This window comes from Salvelinus namaycush, chromosome 8 (assembly GCF_016432855.1).
Source record: "Salvelinus namaycush isolate Seneca chromosome 8, SaNama_1.0, whole genome shotgun sequence".
In the NCBI taxonomy this organism is placed as follows: domain Eukaryota; kingdom Metazoa; phylum Chordata; class Actinopteri; order Salmoniformes; family Salmonidae; genus Salvelinus; species Salvelinus namaycush.
In genome coordinates this window covers 31,408,066-31,427,378 of record NC_052314.1, presented here as the reverse complement: position 1 = coordinate 31,427,378, position 19,313 = coordinate 31,408,066, and the positions used below count along the sequence as shown (strand labels likewise).

Below are 19,313 nucleotides of genomic sequence, written 5' to 3'. Positions count from 1 at the left end.
AAGAAACGTGATAATACAGAAGCTTTGATGTTTTAGCCCAGCGAGTAAACACGTTGGCGTTTCAGAAACATTGCTGAAACCTGTGAACTAGGTGTCAGACTCTCTGTCTGCTTTCTACACAGTGTCGGCCCACACACATGCACCTATTAATTGACAATTGACAATTGACCTATACTAGAGTTAACACATCCAAAAAGGATGTACAATAAATAGTCTGACATGCATTGTTAAAGGGCGACTGCACTTCCTGATTTGGCCATGTTTTTCATCAATGCTCATTACGAAATGCTAGCGGCCATGACTGAAGGCAAACAAGTTGTCTTGGATGTGTTTTTGCTATTCAATCACAACAAACAAGGTCAGGAGTGAGTACAGCGAGGTAAGCGAAGCTAGCTTTGCTAGGAAGAGAACTAAGCTATGAAGTTGAGGACTCCCCTCCTAACTGACTTGCCATCTCAAGATGGTCAGCTAATTCAGTTATATATATATGTAGTTTACAGCCTGCGCTGCTTGTGTTTAGCCAAGCTGACAGCAGCTAACTAGCATAGCTCGGTGATACCTGCAGCTGGCTATCCTATCTTGCTGATATTTCTATGGCAAGAAGCAAGAGCCAGTGTCTCAAATTTTTCAACGTTCCATCACGTCATGTTACCGTGGAAACGGTCTTTACTGGGGGACAAATTCCATAACTACTAATACTACTAATGTGAACACTGCACAAACATCGCCCAGCTTGAGTGTCAATAGATTTATCCCCCAAAAATTGGTGTGTGTTCATGTTACAAAGTAGGGCTTGACTATATATTTATTTTTTACAAGATATTCCAAATGACTATCGCAATTAAAAAATGATGAGTGTTTGTCCGCTTCTTCTCATATTGTCTTTTTAGTCTTGTCTCTTGTGCTATTTTTGTGCTGTGTGCGCACCTTCCTGTTTACACACACACACATCAAGCCCCACCCCCTGCCACTCAACAACAAAGATGAGAGATCACTTCTTCCTCTTATACAAACGGTTTCAACACGCTATTTGCATTTGCTGTTTGGTCCAACAATCGGTCATATTGACACCGAAACACAATCTTACTGTAATAGAGGAGAAGTTAACCTTTCTAATGATACCCTTTTTATGTCTCAACTCTTCAAATTGCTCGCAGAGCAAACACTACTAAAATGGGAGTATCAATGAACATTTGATTCTGGAAAAATAATTGTTTGTCATGCAGCATTGCAGTACCACGATCTGCTAGGAGTATTTTAGCCTAGCAGTTTAGTCTGCATTTTATAAATGTGCAATATGCATAAAACACGACATAAGGAATCATTCTGAGAAATACGGTACGCCACGTGGTTTAAACATCTGCAGAAAGTGGACAGGCTAGCAAGCTGTTCAAACAGTTGTAGACGGACAGAAGGGTGTGTTCATAATATATCATCTGTTATACCTTGTTAGCAAGCAAATAGATCCAAGTTGGATAAACTTGGAATAAACTCAGCAAAAAAAATAAACGTCCCTTTTTCAGGACCCTGTCTTTGAAAGATAATTCGTAAAATCCAAATAACTTCACAGATCTTCATTGTAAAGGGTTTAAACACTGTTTCCCATGCTTGTTCAATGAACCATAAACAATTAATGAACATGCACCTGTGGAACGGTCGTTAAGACACTAACAGCTTACAGACGGTAGGCAATTAAGGTCACAGTTATGAAAACTTAGGACACTAAATAGGTCTTTCTACTGACTCTTATAAACACCAAAAGAAAGCTGCGCAGGGTCCCTGCTCATCTGCATGAGCAGGCATGCTGCAAGGAGGCATGAGGACTGCAGATGTGGCCAGGGCAATAAATTGCAATGTGCGTACTGTGAGATGCCTAAGACAGCGCTACAGGGAGACAGGAACGCACAATCCCTCCATCAGTGCTCAGACTGTCTGCAATAGGCTGAGAGAAGCTGGACTGAGGGCTTGTAGGCCTGTTGTAAGGCAGGTCCTCACCAGACATCACCGGCAACAACGTCGCCTATGGGCACAAACCCACCGTCGCTGGACCAGACAGGACTGGCAAAAAGTGCTCTTCACTGACGAGTCGTGGTTTTGTTTCACCAGGGGTGATGGTCAGATTCGCGTTTATCGTTGAAAGAATGAGCGTTACACTGAGGCCTGTACTCTGGTGCGGGATCGATTTGGAGGTAGAGGGTCCATCATGGTCTGGGGCGGTGTGTCACAGCATCATCGGACGGAGCTTGTTGTCACTGCAGGCAATCTCAACACTGTGCCTTACAGGGAAGACATCCTCCTCCCTCATGGGGTACCCTTCCTGCAGGCTCATCCTGACAATACCCTCCAGCATGACAACGCCACCAGCCATACTGCTCTTTCTGTGCGTGATTTCCTGCAAGACAGGAATGTCAGTGTTCTGCCATGGCCAGCGAAGAGCCCGGATCTCAATCCCATTGAGCACGTCTGGGACCTGTTGGATCGGCGGGTGAGGGCTAGGGCCATTCCCCCCCAGAAATGTCTGGAAACTTGTAGGTGCCTTGGTGGAAGAGTGGGGTAACATCTCACAGCAAGAACTGGCAAATCTGGTGCAGTCCATGAAGAGGAGATGCACTGCAGTACTTAATGCAGCTGGTGGCCACACCAGATACTGACTGTTGCTTTTGACCCCCCCTTTGTTCAGGGACACATTATTCCATTTATGTTAGTCACATGTCTGTGGAACTTGTTCAGTTTGTCTCAGTTGTTGAATCTTATGTTCATACAAATATTTACACGGTAAGTTTGCTGAAAATAAATGCAGTTGACAGTGAGAGGACGTTTCTTTTTTTGCTGAGTTTATAAAGATTAGTTGGCTACTCACTGGCATGTGGGCTTGTGCTTCAGACATTGTTTATGAGACCGGTGTTCATTTTCTATTGTCTGCTACAAGAAATTAGTCATTATTAGTGAATTTGCATTATGCATGGTTCTGGTTAAATGTGAACAAAAAGGTCATTTTCATAGACTTGAAATCCAGATCAGTGATTATTGCAAAAAAAAGCAGGTTATACTATTTTTGGTTGGTGTTGTGGTAGGCTTATAATTTAATCTAAAATATAATTTCACAAGCACTGAATTCGTTGTATTATTGCATACTGCTTGAAATGTTGTATATTTGACCTTTAATTGTAAAACAAAGATTATTTAGAGAAAACATGAAACAAATCGAGATATATATCGTGAATAGACCATATGTTTGAAAATATGTCGTTTTTAAGCCATATCGCACAGCTTTATAACAAAGATAAAACATTGTATGCTGTAAATATCGTATTGATGTGCTTCTAAAGACAGTATGCCTACCCTTAACTAGCAAATACAAATGTGTGTAGAGTACAACCAGAACAAGAATGGCATTCTATTTCTCTAGTTGGCCAAATCTAAGGATTTGGCTGTCTAACCACACACTGAAATGTACAGCTCTCTGGGTGAAGTTTCTGCTTTTAAGTCTCCAATGGGTGATGATGTCCCTTCCATCTACACTTCATGACCAAAAGTATGTGGACACGTGGTCATCGAACATCTCATTCCAAAATCATGGCCATTTTAATATTCAGTTGGTCCCCACTTTGCTGCTATAACAGCCTCTAATCTTCTGGGAAGGCTTTCCACTAGATGTTGGAACATTGCTGCGGGGACTTGCTTCCATTCAGCCACGAGCATTAGGGAGGTCAGGCACTGATGTTTGGCGATTAGGCCTGGCTCACAGTCGGCGTTCCAATTCATCCCAAAGGTTTTCGATGGGGTTGAGGTCAGGGCTCTGTGCAGGCCAGTCATGTTCTTCCAAACTGACAAACCATGTCTGTATGGACCTCGCTTTGTTATGCTGAAACAGGAAAGGTCCTTCCCCAAAATGTTGCCACAAAGTTAGAAGCACAGAATTGTCTAGAATGTCATTGTATGCTGCAGTGTTAAGATTTCCCTTAACTGGAACTAAGGGGCCTAGCCCGAACCATGAAAAACTGTCCCAGACCATTATTCGTCCTCCACCTAACTTTAAGTTGGCATTATGCATTCGGGCAGGAAGTGTTTTCCTGGCATCCGCCAAACCCAGATTCATCCGTCGGACTGTCAGATGGTGAAGCGTGATTTATCACTCCAGATTACACGTTTCAACTGCTCCGGAGTCCAATGGCGGCGAGCTTTACACCACTCAAGCCGTCGCTTGGCATTGCGCATGGTGATCTTAGGCTGTGAGCGGCTGCTCGGCCATGGAAACCAATTTCATGAATCTCCCGAAGAACAGTTCTTATGCTGATGTTGCTTCCAGAGGCAGTTTGGAACTCAGTAGGGATTGTTGAAACCAAGAACAGACTATTTTTACGCGCTACGTGCTTCAGCACTCGGCGGTCCCGTTCTGTGAGCTTGTGTGGCCTACCACTTCGCGGCTGAGCCATTATTACTCCTAGACGTTTCCACTTCACAATAACAGCAGTTACAGTTGACTGGGGCAGCTCTAGTAGGGCAGAAATTTGACCAACTGACTTGTTGGAAAGTTGGCATCCTATGACGGTGCCACATTGAAAGTCACTGAGCTCTTCAGTAAGGCCATATAGAAAAAGATTACAGGTTATGGACAGGTGCAGTCAGGTGGCAGGGGGGTTTGAGTGCATGTCATTTCATCCTGGATATGAAAGTGTTTGCCTCAACCCATTGGTCCAGCAGGCATAGTTCAATAACTACAGGCAGATGTGAGATGCAGAAGGATGGCACTCTTGTCATACCACTTTAGGCTACTGACCAATTCAATGGAGGAAGTGTTGTCGGCCAGTAGCCTACAAAGTAAAATGAGAAGAGTGCAATTGTTGAATTGATGGAAATATTCTAAACAAAGTGTTTTGATAACTTTCAAGTGTAACAGTTCCATGTAGAATAAACCATACTACACATAATACTGTAGAAGCAGTGTTCTGCTAATATAACAACGTGCAAATATTATACCTTCCTGTATGTTCTCCCATATACAGTGCATTCATAATGTATTCAGACTTCTTGACTTTTTCCACATTTTGTTACGTTACAGCCTTATTCTAAAATTGATGAGGGGGAAAAAACTATTTAATCAATCTACACAAAATACCCCAAAATGACAATGCAAAAAACATATATTTTTTAAAACATTTAGCAAATTAAGAATAAATAAATGAAATATTACAGCCTTGAGTCTTGAGTCTTCTTGGGTATGACGCATCAAGCTTGGCACACCTGTATTTGGGGAGTTTCTCCCATTCTTCTCTGCAGATCCTCTCCAGCTCTGTCAGATTGGATGGGCAGCGTTTTCAGGTCAGCTATTTTCAGGTCTCTCCAGTCATGTTCGATCGGGTTCAAGTCCAGGCTCTGGCTGTGCCACTCAAGGACATTCAGAAACGTGTCACGAAGCCTCTCCTGCGTTGTCTTGGCTGTGTGCTTAGGGTTGTTGTCCTGTTGGAAGGTGAACCTTCACCCCAGTCTGAGGTCCTGAGCGCTCTGGAGCAGGTTTTCATCAAGGATCTCTCTGTACTTTGCTCCGTTCATCTTTCCCTCGATCCTGACTAGTCTCCCAGTCCTTGCCGTTGAAAAACATCCCCACAGCATGATGCTGCCACCATGCTTCACCATAGGGATGGTGCCAGGTTTCCTACAGACGTGATGCTTGGCATTCATGCCAGAGTTCAATCTTGGTTTCATCAGACCAGAGAATCTTGTTTCTCATGGTTTGAGAGTCCTTTAGGCACCTTTTGGCAAGCTCTAAGCGGGCTGCCGTGCCATTTACTGAGGAGTTGCTTCCGTCTGGCCACTCTACCATAAAGGCGTTATTGGTGGAGTGCTACAGAGATGGCTGTCCTTCTGGAAGGTTCTCCCAACTCCACAGAGGAACTCTGGAGCTCTGTCAGAGTAACCATCGGGTTCTTGGTCACCTCCCTGACCAAGGCCCTTCTACCCCAATTGTTCAGTTTGGCTGGACAGCCAACTCTAGGAAGAGTCTTGGTGGTTCCAAACTTCTTCCATTTAAGAATGATGGAGGCCACTGTGTCCATGGGGACCTTTAATGTTGCAGACTTTTTTTGGTACCCTTCCCCAGATCTGTGCCTCGACACAATCCTGTATCGGCGCTCTACGGACAATTCCTTCGGCCTCATGGCTTGGCTTTTGCTCTGACATGCACTGTCAACTGTGGGACCTTCTATAGATAGGTGTGTGCCTTTCAAAATCATGTCCAATCAATTGAATTTACCACAGGTGGACTCCATCAAGTTGTAGAAACATCTCAAGGATGATCAATGGAAACATGAATGAATACTTTTGTAAATTAGGTTCTTCAGTTTTTTTTATTTTAATACATTTGCCAAAATGTCTGAACCTGTTTTCACTGTTATTATGGTGTATTGTGTGTAGATTGATAATGCATTTTCCTTACTTTTTTCAAATCCATTTTAGAATAAGGCTAACAAAATGTGGGAAAAGTTTAGGGATCTGAATACTTTCCTAATGCACTGTAAGACAAGCATTCGCTAACATGTTTGAATAATACACTATAAATTGACTCCGGAGGCGTGCATACCATCCACCGCTTCTGAATATATTACTCACTAATGTTCAGTCTCTAGACAACAAAGTAGACGAGCGCAGGGCAAGAATCTACTTCCAGAGAGACATCAGGGACTGTAACATACTCTGTTTCACTGAATCATATCTCCGGATATGCTCTCCCCGGCCATACAGCCAGCAGGGTTCTCCATACATCGCACGGACAGGAAGAAAGATCTCTCCAGGACAAAGAAAGGCAGAGGTGTATGTTGCATGATTTAACTGCTCATGGTGTGATTGTGGTAATGTACAGGAACTCAAGTCATTTTCTTCTCTCGTTCTGGAATACCTCACTATCAAATGCCGACCGCATTGCCTCCCGAGAGAATTGTCATCGCCACGGCCGTGTATATTCCCCTTCAAGCCGACACTGCGACGGCTCGAGGAACTACACTGGACTTTGTACCAACTGGAAACAGCATATCCTGAGGCTGCATTTATTGTAGCTGGGGACTTTAATAAATCTAATCGAAGGAAAATTCTACCAAAGTTTTATCAACACATCGCCTGTGCTACTCGATCATCAAGAATTCTTGACCATTGCTACTCCCCTTTCAGGTACGGCTACAAGGTCCTCCCAACCCCTTCTTTCAGCAAATCAGATCACACCTCCATTCTGTTCCTCCCTTCCTATAGGCAGAAACTTAAAACAAGAAGCACCCTTGGTAAGGACTGTTAAATGTTGTTCTGACCAATCGGAATCTATGCTTCAAGATTGTTTTGATTACGCGGACTGTGATATGTTCCGGGTTGCCTCTAATAACCGTGACCTATACACAGACTCGGCGAAAGGAAGTGCTTAGAGGATATTGTTCCCACTGTGAGGATTAGAATTTATCCAAACCAAAAACCGTGCATCAATGTTGACTATGAACTTTCTTTTTACCCTACTGTGGGGCAGACTGTTTGTTCCCACACTTGAGACTCTGACTCTCTATTGGTTACACAGACTTTTGGCACCCCATCCTATTCCAACCGCCTATCACTGGCTTAGTATTCATGTTACCTGATGAAATTGATGTATAATATGATCCTGTTGCCATCTAATGCACATTCAAATGTCAGATCAACACTGCAGAGCTCTCCCTGTCCTCTGCCGTGTCTTGATTGTATTACTGCTGATGATATCGGGAAATGTGAATGTCCACTCTGGCCCATCTACTGTTTCTTGCCCCAATTCTTACTTGTGCTCTGTTTTGCTGATTTCTGCTCTCGTAAAAGCCTGGGTTTTCTGCATGTTAACACTTGAAAGTGTGGGTTCACAGCTCCAATCCATATGTTGGTCATTACTGAGACGTGGTTAACCCCAAGAATTTCTGGAAAATGGTTAAAGACCTGGAGAATAAACCCTCCTCCTCACAGCTGCCCATGTCCTTTAAAGTTGATGATGTGGTTGTTACTGACAAGCACCTGGCTGAGCTCTTTAATCACCACTTCATTAAGTCAGGATTCCTATTTGACTCAGCCATGCCGCCTCGCCCGTCCCAACATTTCCTCATCTCCCACCCCTGCTAATGCGACTTGCCCCAATGCTCCTCCCTCTTTTTCCCCTGCCCCGCTACAAAGTTTCTCCCTGCAGGCGGTCACTGAGTCCGAGATGCTAAAGGAGCTCCTTAAACTTGACCTCAAAAAAACATCTCTGTCAGATGGTTTAGACCCTATAATCGCCAAGACTATCTCTGACTTTTTTAACCTGTCTCTTCTGTCTGGGGAGGTTCCCATTGCTTGCAAGGCAGCCATGGTTAGTCCTTTTATTTAAAGGGGGAGATCAAGCTGAACCCAACTGTTATAGGCCTATTTCTATTTTGCCCTGTTTATCAAAAGTGTTGGAAAAACTTCAATAATCAACTGACTGGCTTTCTTGATGTCTATACTATTCTCTCTGGCATGCAATCTGGTTTCCACTCAGGTTATGGATGTGTCACTGCAACCTTAAAGGTCCTCAATGATGTCACCATTGCCCTTGATTCTAAGTAATGTTGTGCTGCTATTTTTATTGAGGGGTCTTTGGTCTGGTTTGCTAACTACCTCTCTCAAATAATGCAGTGTATAAAGTCAAAACATCTGCTGTCTCAGCCACTGCCTGTCACCAAGGGTGTACCCCAAGGCTCTATCCTAGGCCCCACGCTCTACTCAATTTACATCAACAACATAGCTCAGGCAGTAGGAAGCTCGTTCATCCATTTATATGCAGATCATAGTCTTATACTCAGCTGGCCCCTCCCTGTATTTTGTGTTAAATGCTCTACAACTAAGCTTTCTTAGTGTCCAACAATCTTTCTCTGCCCTTAACCTTGTTCTGAACACTTCCAAAACAAAGGTCATGTTGTTTGGTAAGAAGAATGCCCCTCTCCCCGCAGGTGTGATTATTACCTTTTGAGGGTTTAGAGCTTGAGGTAGTCACCTCATACAAGTACTGGCTAGACGGTACACTGTCCTTCTCTCAGCACATATCAAAGCTGCAGGCTGAAGTTAAATCTAGACTTGGCTTCCTCTATCGTAATTGCTCATCTTTCATCCCAGTTGCCTAACTAACCCTGATTCAGATGACCATCCTACCCATGCTAGATTATGGAAACTTTATTTATATATCGGCATGTAAGGGTGCTCTCGAGTGGCTTAATGTTCTTTACCATTCGGCCATCAGATTTGCACCAATGCTCCTTATAGGACACATCACTACACTCTATACTCTTCTGTAAACTGGTAATCTCTGTATACCCGTCGCAAGACCCGCTGGTTGTTCCTTATTTCTAAAACCCTCTTAGGCCTCACTCCCCCCTATCTGAGATATCTACTGCAGCCCTCATCCTCCACATACAACACCCGTTTTGCCAGTCACATTCTGTTAAAGGTTCCCAAAGCACACACATCCCTGGGTCGCTCGTCTTTTCAGTTCGCTGCAGCTAGAGACTGGAACGAGCTGCAACAAATACTCAAACTGGACAGTTTTATCTCAATCTCTTCATTCAAAGACTCAATCATGGACTCTCTTACTGACAGTTGTGGCTGCTTTGCATGATGTATTGTTGTCTCTACCTCTTGCCCTTTGTGCTGTTGTCTGTGCCCAACAATGTTTGTACCCTGTTTTGTTTTGCTGCCATGTTGTGTTGCCGCCATGTTTTCATGTTGTGTTGCTACCATGCTGTGTTGTCGTCTTAGGTCTCTCTTTATGTAGTGTTGTGTTGTCGTGATGTGTGTTTTGTCCTATGTTTTTATTAAATGTATTTTTATTTTTAATCCCAGCCCCTGTCCCCGCAGAAGGCCTTTTGGTAGGCCGTCATTGTAAATAAGAATTTGTTCTTAACTGACTTGCCTAGTTAAAGGTCAAATAAATAAAGAAATGGCAGCATTCGCTCAAAACACAAGCCACCGCATTTAACCACGGCAAGGTGACTGGGAACATGGACGAGTACTGACAGTCCAGCTATGCCCTCCCTAAGTCAATCAAATATGCAAAACGTCAGTACAGAGACAAAAGTGGGGCCGCAATTCAACGGCTCAGACAGGAGACGTATGTGGCAGGGACTCCAGACAATCACGGATTATAAAGGAAAAACCAGCCACGTTGCGGACACTAATGCCTTGCTCCCGGACAACCTAAACATCTTCTAAGCCCGCTTCGAGGAAAACACTGTTTATGGACATATTTAATCTATCCCTATCCCAATCTGTTGTCCCTACTTGCTTTAAGATGTCCACCAGGTAGGCAACAACACTTCCGGTATGCTGATCCTCAACATAGGTGACCCCACAAGGGTGCGTGATCAGCCCTCTCTTATACTCCCTGTTCACCCATGACTCAGTCATCAAGTTGGCAGACGACACAACAGTGATAGGCCTGATTACCAACAATGATGAGACATCCTACAGGGAGGTGGTGAGGGCCCTGGTGGAGTGGTGCCAGGAAAATAGCTTCAAGTTCCTCTGCATGCACATCACTGAGAAGCTGAAAAGTCCATCAACGCAGACAAATCAAATCAAACTTTAATTGTCACATGCGCCGAATACAAGTTTAGACCTTACCGTGAAATGCTTACTTACAAACCCTTAACTCTTCTGGAACTGCACTGTTGGTTAAGAAAATAGTGTGGTGAAGAAGGCGCAACAGAGGCTCTTCAACCTCAGGAGGCTGAAGAAATGTGTCTTGACCCCCATGACCTACAGAAACTTCTACAGATGCACCATTGAAAGCATCCTTTCGGGCTGTATCACCGCCTGGTACGGCGACTGCACCGTCTGCAACCGCAGGGCTCTCTCCAGAGGGTGGTGTGGGCAGCCCACGCATCACCGGGGGCACATTGCCTACCCTCCAGGAAATCTACACCCCCCCAGGCTCACAGGAAGGCCAAGAAGATTATCAAGGACCTCCAGCCACTCAAGCGACGGTCTGTTTAGATAGATAGATAGATAGATAGATAGATAGATAGATAGATAGATAGATAGATAGATAGATAGATAGATAGATAGATATACAGTGGCAAGAAAAAGTATGATAACCCTTTGGAAATACCTGGATTTCTGCATAAATTGGTCATAAAATTTGATCTGATCTTCATCTAGGTCACAACAATAGACAAACACAGTTTGCTTAAACTAGTAACACACAAGCAATTAAATATGTTTTCATGTCTTTATTGAACACACCATGTAAACATTCACAGTGCAGGGTGGGGAAAGTATGTGAACCCTTGGATTTAAAAACTGGGTGACCCTCCTTTGGCAGCAATAACCTCAACCAAATGTGTTCTGTAGTTGCGGACCAGACCTGCACAACAGTCAGGAGGAATTTTGGACAATTCCTCTTTACAAAACTGTTTCAGTTCAGCAATATTCTTAGGATGTCTGGTGTGAACTGCTCTCGAGGTCATGCCGCAGCATCTCAATCAGGTTGAGGTCAGGACTCTGACTGGGCCACTCCAGAAGGCCTATTTCCTTCTGTTGAAGCCACTCTGTTGTTGATTTACTTCTGTGTTTTGGGTTGTTGTCCTGTTGCATCACCCAACTTATGTTGAGTTTCAATTGGTGGACAGATAGCCTAACATTCTCCTGCAAAATTACTTTATAAACTTGGGAATTCATTTTTCCGTTGATGATAGCAAGATGTCCAGACCCTGAGGCAGCAAAGCAGTCCCAGACATGATGCTCCCTCCACCATACTTTACAGTTGGGATGAGGTTTTGATGTTGGTGTGCTGTGCCTTTTTTTCTCCACACATAGTGTTGTGTGTTCCTTCCAAACAACTCAACTGTAGTTTCATCTGTCCACAGAATATTTTGCCAGTAGCGCTGTGGAACATCCAGGTGCACTTTTGCGTACTTCAGATGTGCAGCAATGTGGGGTTTTTTGGACAGCAGTGGCGTCTTCCCTGGTGTCTTCCCATGAACACCATTCTTGTTTTACGTATCGTAGACTCGTCAACAGAGATGTTAGCATGTTACAGAGATTACTGTAGGTCTTTAGCTGACACTGATTCTTCTTAACCTCATTGAGCATTATGCACTGTGCTCTTGCATTCGTCTTTGCAGGACAGCCACTCCTAGGGAGAGTAGGAACAGTGCTGAACTTTCTCCATTTTTAGACTATTTGTCTTACCGTGGACTGATAAACATCAAGGCTTTTAGAGATACTTTTGTAACCCTTTCCAGCTTTATGCAAGTCAACAATTATTAATCTTATGTCTTCTGAGATTTGTTTAGTTCGAGGCATTGTTCACATCAGGCAATGCTTCTTGTGAATAGCAAACTCAAATTGTGATATTTTTTTTATAGGGCAAGGCAGCTCTAACCTCCAATCTCGTTTCATTGATTGGACTCCAGGTTAGCTGACTCCTGACTCCAATTTAGCTTTTGGAGCAGTCATTAGTTTAGGGGTTCACATACTTTTTCCAACCTACACTGTGAATGTTTAAATGATGTATTCAATATAGACAAGAAAAATACAATAATGTGTGTGTTATTAGTTTAAGCACACTATGTTTGTCTATTGTTGTGACTTAGATGATCAGATCAAATTCACATACTTTTTCTTGCCACAGTATTTATTTGACATTTTATTCATTTAGCAGATGCTTTTATCCAAAGCGGTTACTGGAGTAACTAGGCCACCTGCCGCCCCGCTACCATCTAGAAGGCGGAGACAGTACTGGTGCATCAAAGCTGGGACCTTGAGACTGGAAAAACAGCTTCCATCTCCAGGCCATCAGACTATTAAATACTCACCACTAGCCTCCGTCCAGTACCCTGCCCTGAACTTTAGTCACTGTTACTAGCCGGCTACCACCCGGTACTCAACCCTGCACCTTAGAGACTGTTGCCCTATGTACAGTACATAGTCATTGAACACTGGTCACTTCAATAATGTTTACATTTACCCACTTCCTATTTATATACTGTATTCTTGTCAAGGCTCATCCTATATAACTGCTGTACACACCTTTTCTATTAATATACTGTCAGTAATGTCTATACACAACAGGATATACACTGAGTATACCAAACATTAAGAACATAATATTGAGTTGCACCCCCACTTTTGGCCTTAGAACAGCCTCAATTCGTCGGGGCATGGACTCTACAAGGTGTTGAAAGCGCGGGATGTCCTTTGGGTGGTGGACCATTCTTGATACACACGGGAAACTGTTGAGCATGAAAAACCTAGCAACGTTGCAGTTCTTGACACAAACCAGTGTGCTTGGCACCTACTACCATACCCCGTTCAAAGGCACTTCAATCTTTAGTCTTGACCATTCACCCTCTGAATGGCACACAAACACAATCCATGTCTCAATGCTTAAAAATCCTTCTTTAATCTGTCTCCTCTTCATCTACACTGTTTGAAGTGGATTTAACAAGTGACATCAATAAGGGATCATAACTTTCACCTGGTCAGTCTATGTCATGGAAGGAGCATGTGTTCTTAATGTTTTTTATACTCAGTGTACATATACACACACCCATCTGGTACTGGGTCAGACCCCCCTTTGCCTCGAACAGCCTGAATTCTTCGGGGAATTCTAGAGGGTGTCGGAAACTCCACAGGGATGTTGGTCCATGCTGACGCGATGGCATCACGCAGTTGCTGTTGATTGGACAGCAGTACATTCATGCTCCAAATAGCCCATTCCATCTCATCCCAAATATGCTCTATTAGGTTGAGGTCTGGGGACTGCACAGGCCACTCAAGTAAACTGAACTCGCTGTCATGTTCCAGGCCATGTTTTTCCACTCCTCAATTGTCCAGTGTTGGTAATTGCATGCCCACTGAAGCCACTTCTTTTTGTTTTTAGCTGATAGGAGTGGAACCCGGTGTGGTCGTCTGCTGCAATAGCAAGCTGGCTACATCCTATGATTAGCTAGCAAGGTAGTCTCCAAGTGCCTGCCCTATATTGACCTTAAATGCCAATAGGCTACAGTTAGCTGTTGTTAGCAAGGTATCTAGCTAACGTGAGCTATGCACATCTTCCTCTGACATGCTACATCACATTACACGTTAGCATGTTGTATTTAACTCGCTACAGTATCATTCCCCTTTCATCTGTGGTATCATAGCTAACCTGGCTCGCCAACATCAAATAATGTTTTATAACCAAAAGTAGCTACTAGCTAGCTAGTACCAGTTATCTACTTATCTAACATACTCACCCGAACGAGTGGTTTGACGGTTGACCGGCAGCAGAAGTGTCGGATGTAATCCATTCCTCACCATCTGGCAATATTGCTGAAATGCATTGGAAGATACGTTTTATCTAGCTGTGTCCCGTCCAGGTGGTGCTTGTACAAGCAGACCATCAATGGGAGGAAGGATGTCAGCGTTGCGCTGCAGCTGAAACCTGGTCCCCACTTAGTCCGAACGCTCCTTGGCGACAACACCAGGCTCCAGAGCATTGAAACTGTAAAACAAAAATACATAAATTACAATACACACATCTAAAAGTAAAAGAATAGAATTAAGAAATATATAAATATTATGACGAGCAATTGACTAAAATACAGTATATACATATGAAATTAGTACAACAGTATGTGAAGTGACCAGAGATTCCATGTCTATGTACATAGGGCAGCAGTCTTATGGCCTTGAGATAGAAACTGTTTTTCAGTCTCTCGTCCCAGCTTTGAAGCACCTGTATTGACCTCTCCTTCTGGATGATAGCGGGGTGAACAGGCCATGGCTCGGGTGGTTGATGTCCTTGATGGTCTTTTTGGCCTTCCTGTGACATCGGGTGCTGTACAGTTGTCCTGGAGGGCAGGCAGTGTGCCCCCGATGATGCGTTGGGCAGAGCGCACCACGCTCTGGAGAGTCCTGCGGTTGTGGGCGGTGCAGTTGCCGTACCCGGCGAGTAATACAGCCCAATAGGATGCTCTCAATTGTACATCTGTAAAAGTTTTTGAGGGTCTTATGGGCCATTCCAAAATTGTTCAGCCTCCTGAGGTTGAGGAGGTCGCTGTTGCGCCTTCACCACACTGTCTGTGTGGGTGGACCATTTCAGATTGTCAGTGATGTGTACGCCGAGGAAGCTTTTCACCTTCTCCACTGTGGTCCTGTCGATGTGAATAGGGGAATGCTCTCTCTGTTGTCTCCTGAAGTCCACGATCAGCTCCTTCGTTTTGTTGAGGGAGAGGTCATTTTCCTTGCACCATTCCGCCAGGGCCCTCACCACCTCCCAGTAGGCTGTCTCGTCATTGTTGGTAATCAGGCCTAATACTGTTCCGTCATCTGCAAACTTGATGATTGAGTTGGAGGCGTGCGTGGCCACGCATTCATGGGTGAACAGCGAGTACAGAAGGGGGCTGAGCACACACCCTTGTGGGGACCCTGTGTTGAGGATCAGTGAAGTGGAGGTGTTGTTTCCTACCTCCACCACCCGCCCGTCAGGAAGTCCAGGACTCAGTTGCACAGGGCGGGGTTCAAACCCAGGGCCCCGAGCTTGGAGGGTACCCATACAGCTCTGTGAAGCGCAGAGCCTGAGCTCTGACGTCATTTATAGCATGTTACTGTAAAGCCACTGCGTTCCAATTTAGGCGCTAATCAGTGCAGAAATCTTCAATTTTCAGCTTGTATACGGGCAAGAGTGTAAATGGTTATTTAGTGTCAATATACTTTTTTTAAACCAACATCCCCTCCATAATTACGCACACACACACGCACACACACACACACACACACACACACACACACACACAGTGTGGTCTGAGGTTTTGTTACTAGGTTCTTCAACAACAACACTGCATCAACACCAGCGTTCACCACTACCGAGTACCGCCCCCTCACTCTCGCGGGTCCTGCAATGAAACCATTATTTGCAACTTATGATCATGTCAATCTTCATTATACTGAGTTTCTTTTTGATTTAGCTGTCTTCGAATATGTGTATGGAAGCTAATAGTTACTGCAGTTGGTAGTTGCCAGACAGACGTTTACCAGCTCTTGAAGGTTTTAAATAACCACTTTGTGTTAATCAGAGCCCATGCCATGTGGTGCCAGTGGTGAGCTCTTGGTTTGTGGTTTGAGAACCTGGTTGCAGCTCTAAAGGTTGTGGGTAGATGCCCCGTCTTACCTTTGCCTTCAGTCGCTCTGGTTGTAGGCCCAGGAGAAGGAGTGCAAGAAAGCAATGACTGATAAATTGTTGTCCACTGCATTTAACACCTCACATAAAAGCCACATAAAATGTGTCTGATGGCATGCTTTAAAATGAGAGGTTTGGGCTTTGTGAAAAGACTGTGATCATGAGCCGAGCTACAGTACAAGGCACTTTTCCCCAAAAAGTGAAGAAAGCAGGTCCTATCAACTTAAATAGTAATTGTTTGGTGTGTTAAACCAATAACCAATTGGAGGGTGGTTCGCACACAAAAGTAGACAACTTCAGATATTCCTTTCTCGTTTTTTTAAAATCTGTTTTTTTTTTTCACCTCCAAATAGTAATGTATGATGTGTAGCTTTAGTGAACTCATCCGATGAGTGCCGCCTCACTTCTGCCCACTACACCTTGCAGTTTTTCCCCTCACCATTGTCGTACTCTTACCTTGAAAAAGCCCCCGCGGTTGTCTGCCTATCTTCCTCTAACCAACACTTCACTATGTCCCACCTACACTACGGCCCGCTGATGGAAAGTATTCACCACACGCCAGTTGCGGCATTTATTTATGGTCTTTTTTTTATTGGTAGAATTTCACAATTCTAGGTTTGCGAGGAACTTCCAGTACTAAACTACCATAAATATAATAAATATGGTACATAAATATGTATCATGAGGTAAAGCGCTCAGTCAGTGAAACCGAATGTATAGTAAAATGGACATCAGGGTTTTTGCATTGCTGTTGCAGTATAAATGTAGCTGTATGTATATGTGATCCATGGTAAAACAACAGCTCGGCTATCTTCTTGTCAAGAGAAGAAACCACTTCCTATTGTGAGTCGAAGACACTCTGACAGCTAGAACCAGAGGTGACATGTTGGAAGCCTATCTATGATTTGTACTTCTGCATGCGTGATTGCCTCACAGATTTCCATGTATATTTAACAGAGGGGCTTTTGCAAATTCAGTGGTTATTAGAGGTTCCTCATAGTGTTTTCGGACTGCTCTCTTGGTAATTGCGTCTGCAGTTTTATCGGTAAATACATGGTGGTTTGCATTTACAAAAAAATGACGTGTTGTTTGTCATCATTGCTATTGTGTGTGAGGAAACTGGTCAAAAAGTCACATTTCCTGTCATAGTATCTATGCTTGTTTTTTTTTTACCCTAATAGCGTTAGTGCAACTATTGTTCTTTGGATGGGACATGTGCCACAAGATTGTAGAGAGCATGACACTGAACACGAAAGAGCACCCACTTGGCTCACAGCTACTTTGACATTGGGCGCAAGCAACTATTGTTAATTGGGAAAAAGTCACTAAGTGACCCTGTTATGGACATGACGTGTCACAAGATTGATTCTGTGCAATCTAACGCTCCTCTACCACAGCCATATACAGTGCCTTCAGAAAGTATTCACACCCTTTGACTTACTCCACATTTTGTTGTGTTACAGCCGGAATTCAAAATGTATAAAAATAAATTAAAAATGTATTGAAAATGAAATACAGAAAAATGTAATTTACATAAGTATTCACACCCCTGAGTCAATACATGTTAGAATCACCTTTGGTAGCGATTACAGCTGTGAGTCTTTTTGGGTTAGTCTCTAAGAGCTTTGCACACCTGGATTGTGCAATGTTTGCCCATTTTATATTTTTCAAGCTCTATCAAATTGGTTGTTGATCATTACTAGACAACCATTTTCAAGTCTTGCCATATATTTTCAAGCAAATGAAAGTCTAAACTGTAACTCGGCCACTCAGGAACATTCACTGTCTTCTTGGTAAGCTACTCCAGTGTAGATTTGGCCTTGTGTTTTAGGTTATTGACCTGCTGAAAGGTGAATTTCTCCCAGTTTCTGATGGAAAGGTTTTCCTCTAGGATTTTGCCAGTGCTTGGCTCCATTCCATACATTCTTTTTATACTGAAAAACTCCCCAGTCCTTAACGATTACAAGCATAGCCATAACATGATGCAACCTCCACTATTCTTGTAAATATGGAGAGTGGTACTCTGTGTTGTGTTGGATTTGAACATTTCAGCTTTTCAATTTGTTTTGTAAACATTTCGGGAAAACATAATTCCACTTTGACATTATGGGGTATTGTGTGTAGACCAGAGACGACAAAAATATTCTCAATTTAATACACTTTAAAAATTCACGCTGTAACAACAAAATGTGGAGAACGTCCAGGGGTGTGAATACTTTCTGGAGGCACTGTAAACCAAGATTGAATGTCGAGAGGACAAACAAACAACAATGTCACTAGCCAACAGCCGTAGGACAACAACCACCTACGGGGGAGGGTGGAGGTGTTGTGTAGACCTGGAGGGATGCAGTCAGGCGAGCCATGGCTGTGTCCCAAATGGCACCCTATTCCCCATACATGGCTGCCCATAGTCTCTGGTCAAATGTAGTGCAGTATATAGGGAATGGGTTACCATTTGGAATGTACCCATGACTTAAGACATTTGACATCCCTGGCCACAGTCCCTAACCCCCTGGCCACAACTTGGCACCTGGTGATTCACACAGCTGAGTACGAGGAAGTCTTATTAACTGCCTCTCCCTTATCACTAGCTAGCTCTGTCAGGAGAGAGGGAGGGAGGGGGGGGGGGGACCTCAAGAAAAACACAGATTCCAGGAAGAACAGCTGCTTGTTTAGATCTCACATTGTCAGCAGCTTGTCAGGGTCCTAGGCCTACACCCTCAACCTCTCAACCATAACCTGACCACAGGAATCGAGAACGTTGTATACATTTTGAGGTGTTGGGTCAGACAGAGGTGGTTCTCAGCTCACTACCTCACCCACCCCACCCCTGCGTTTTACATCTTCCCCATGTTCCCCCCTCCCCTGTTCCCACGTTGCAGGTTGTGGTTAGCCTGAACCCTTCAGCCTGTGACGATGTCCCTCTCTTTCTCTCTGTCTGTCTGTCTGTCTGTCTGTCTCTGTCTGTCTGTCTGTCTGTGTGTGTCTGTCTGTGTCTGTCTGTGTCTGTCTGTGTCTGTCTGTGTCTGTCTGTGTCTGTCTGTGTCTGTCTGTCTGTCTGTCTGTCTGTCTGTCTGTCTGTCTGTATAAACTATTCCAGGCTTTAGACAGGAGTAAGTTTAGGTTTATAATGGGGTAT

The 19,313-nt window shown here is 43.9% G+C and overlaps 1 protein-coding gene across 5 annotated transcripts in view; it reads left to right on the top strand.

The window, feature by feature from the left end:
* LOC120052614 (ecotropic viral integration site 5 protein homolog) overlaps positions 1-19,313 on the top strand; it is a 109,750-nt gene that overhangs the window by 74,377 nt on the left and 16,060 nt on the right. The window lies entirely within an intron of this gene.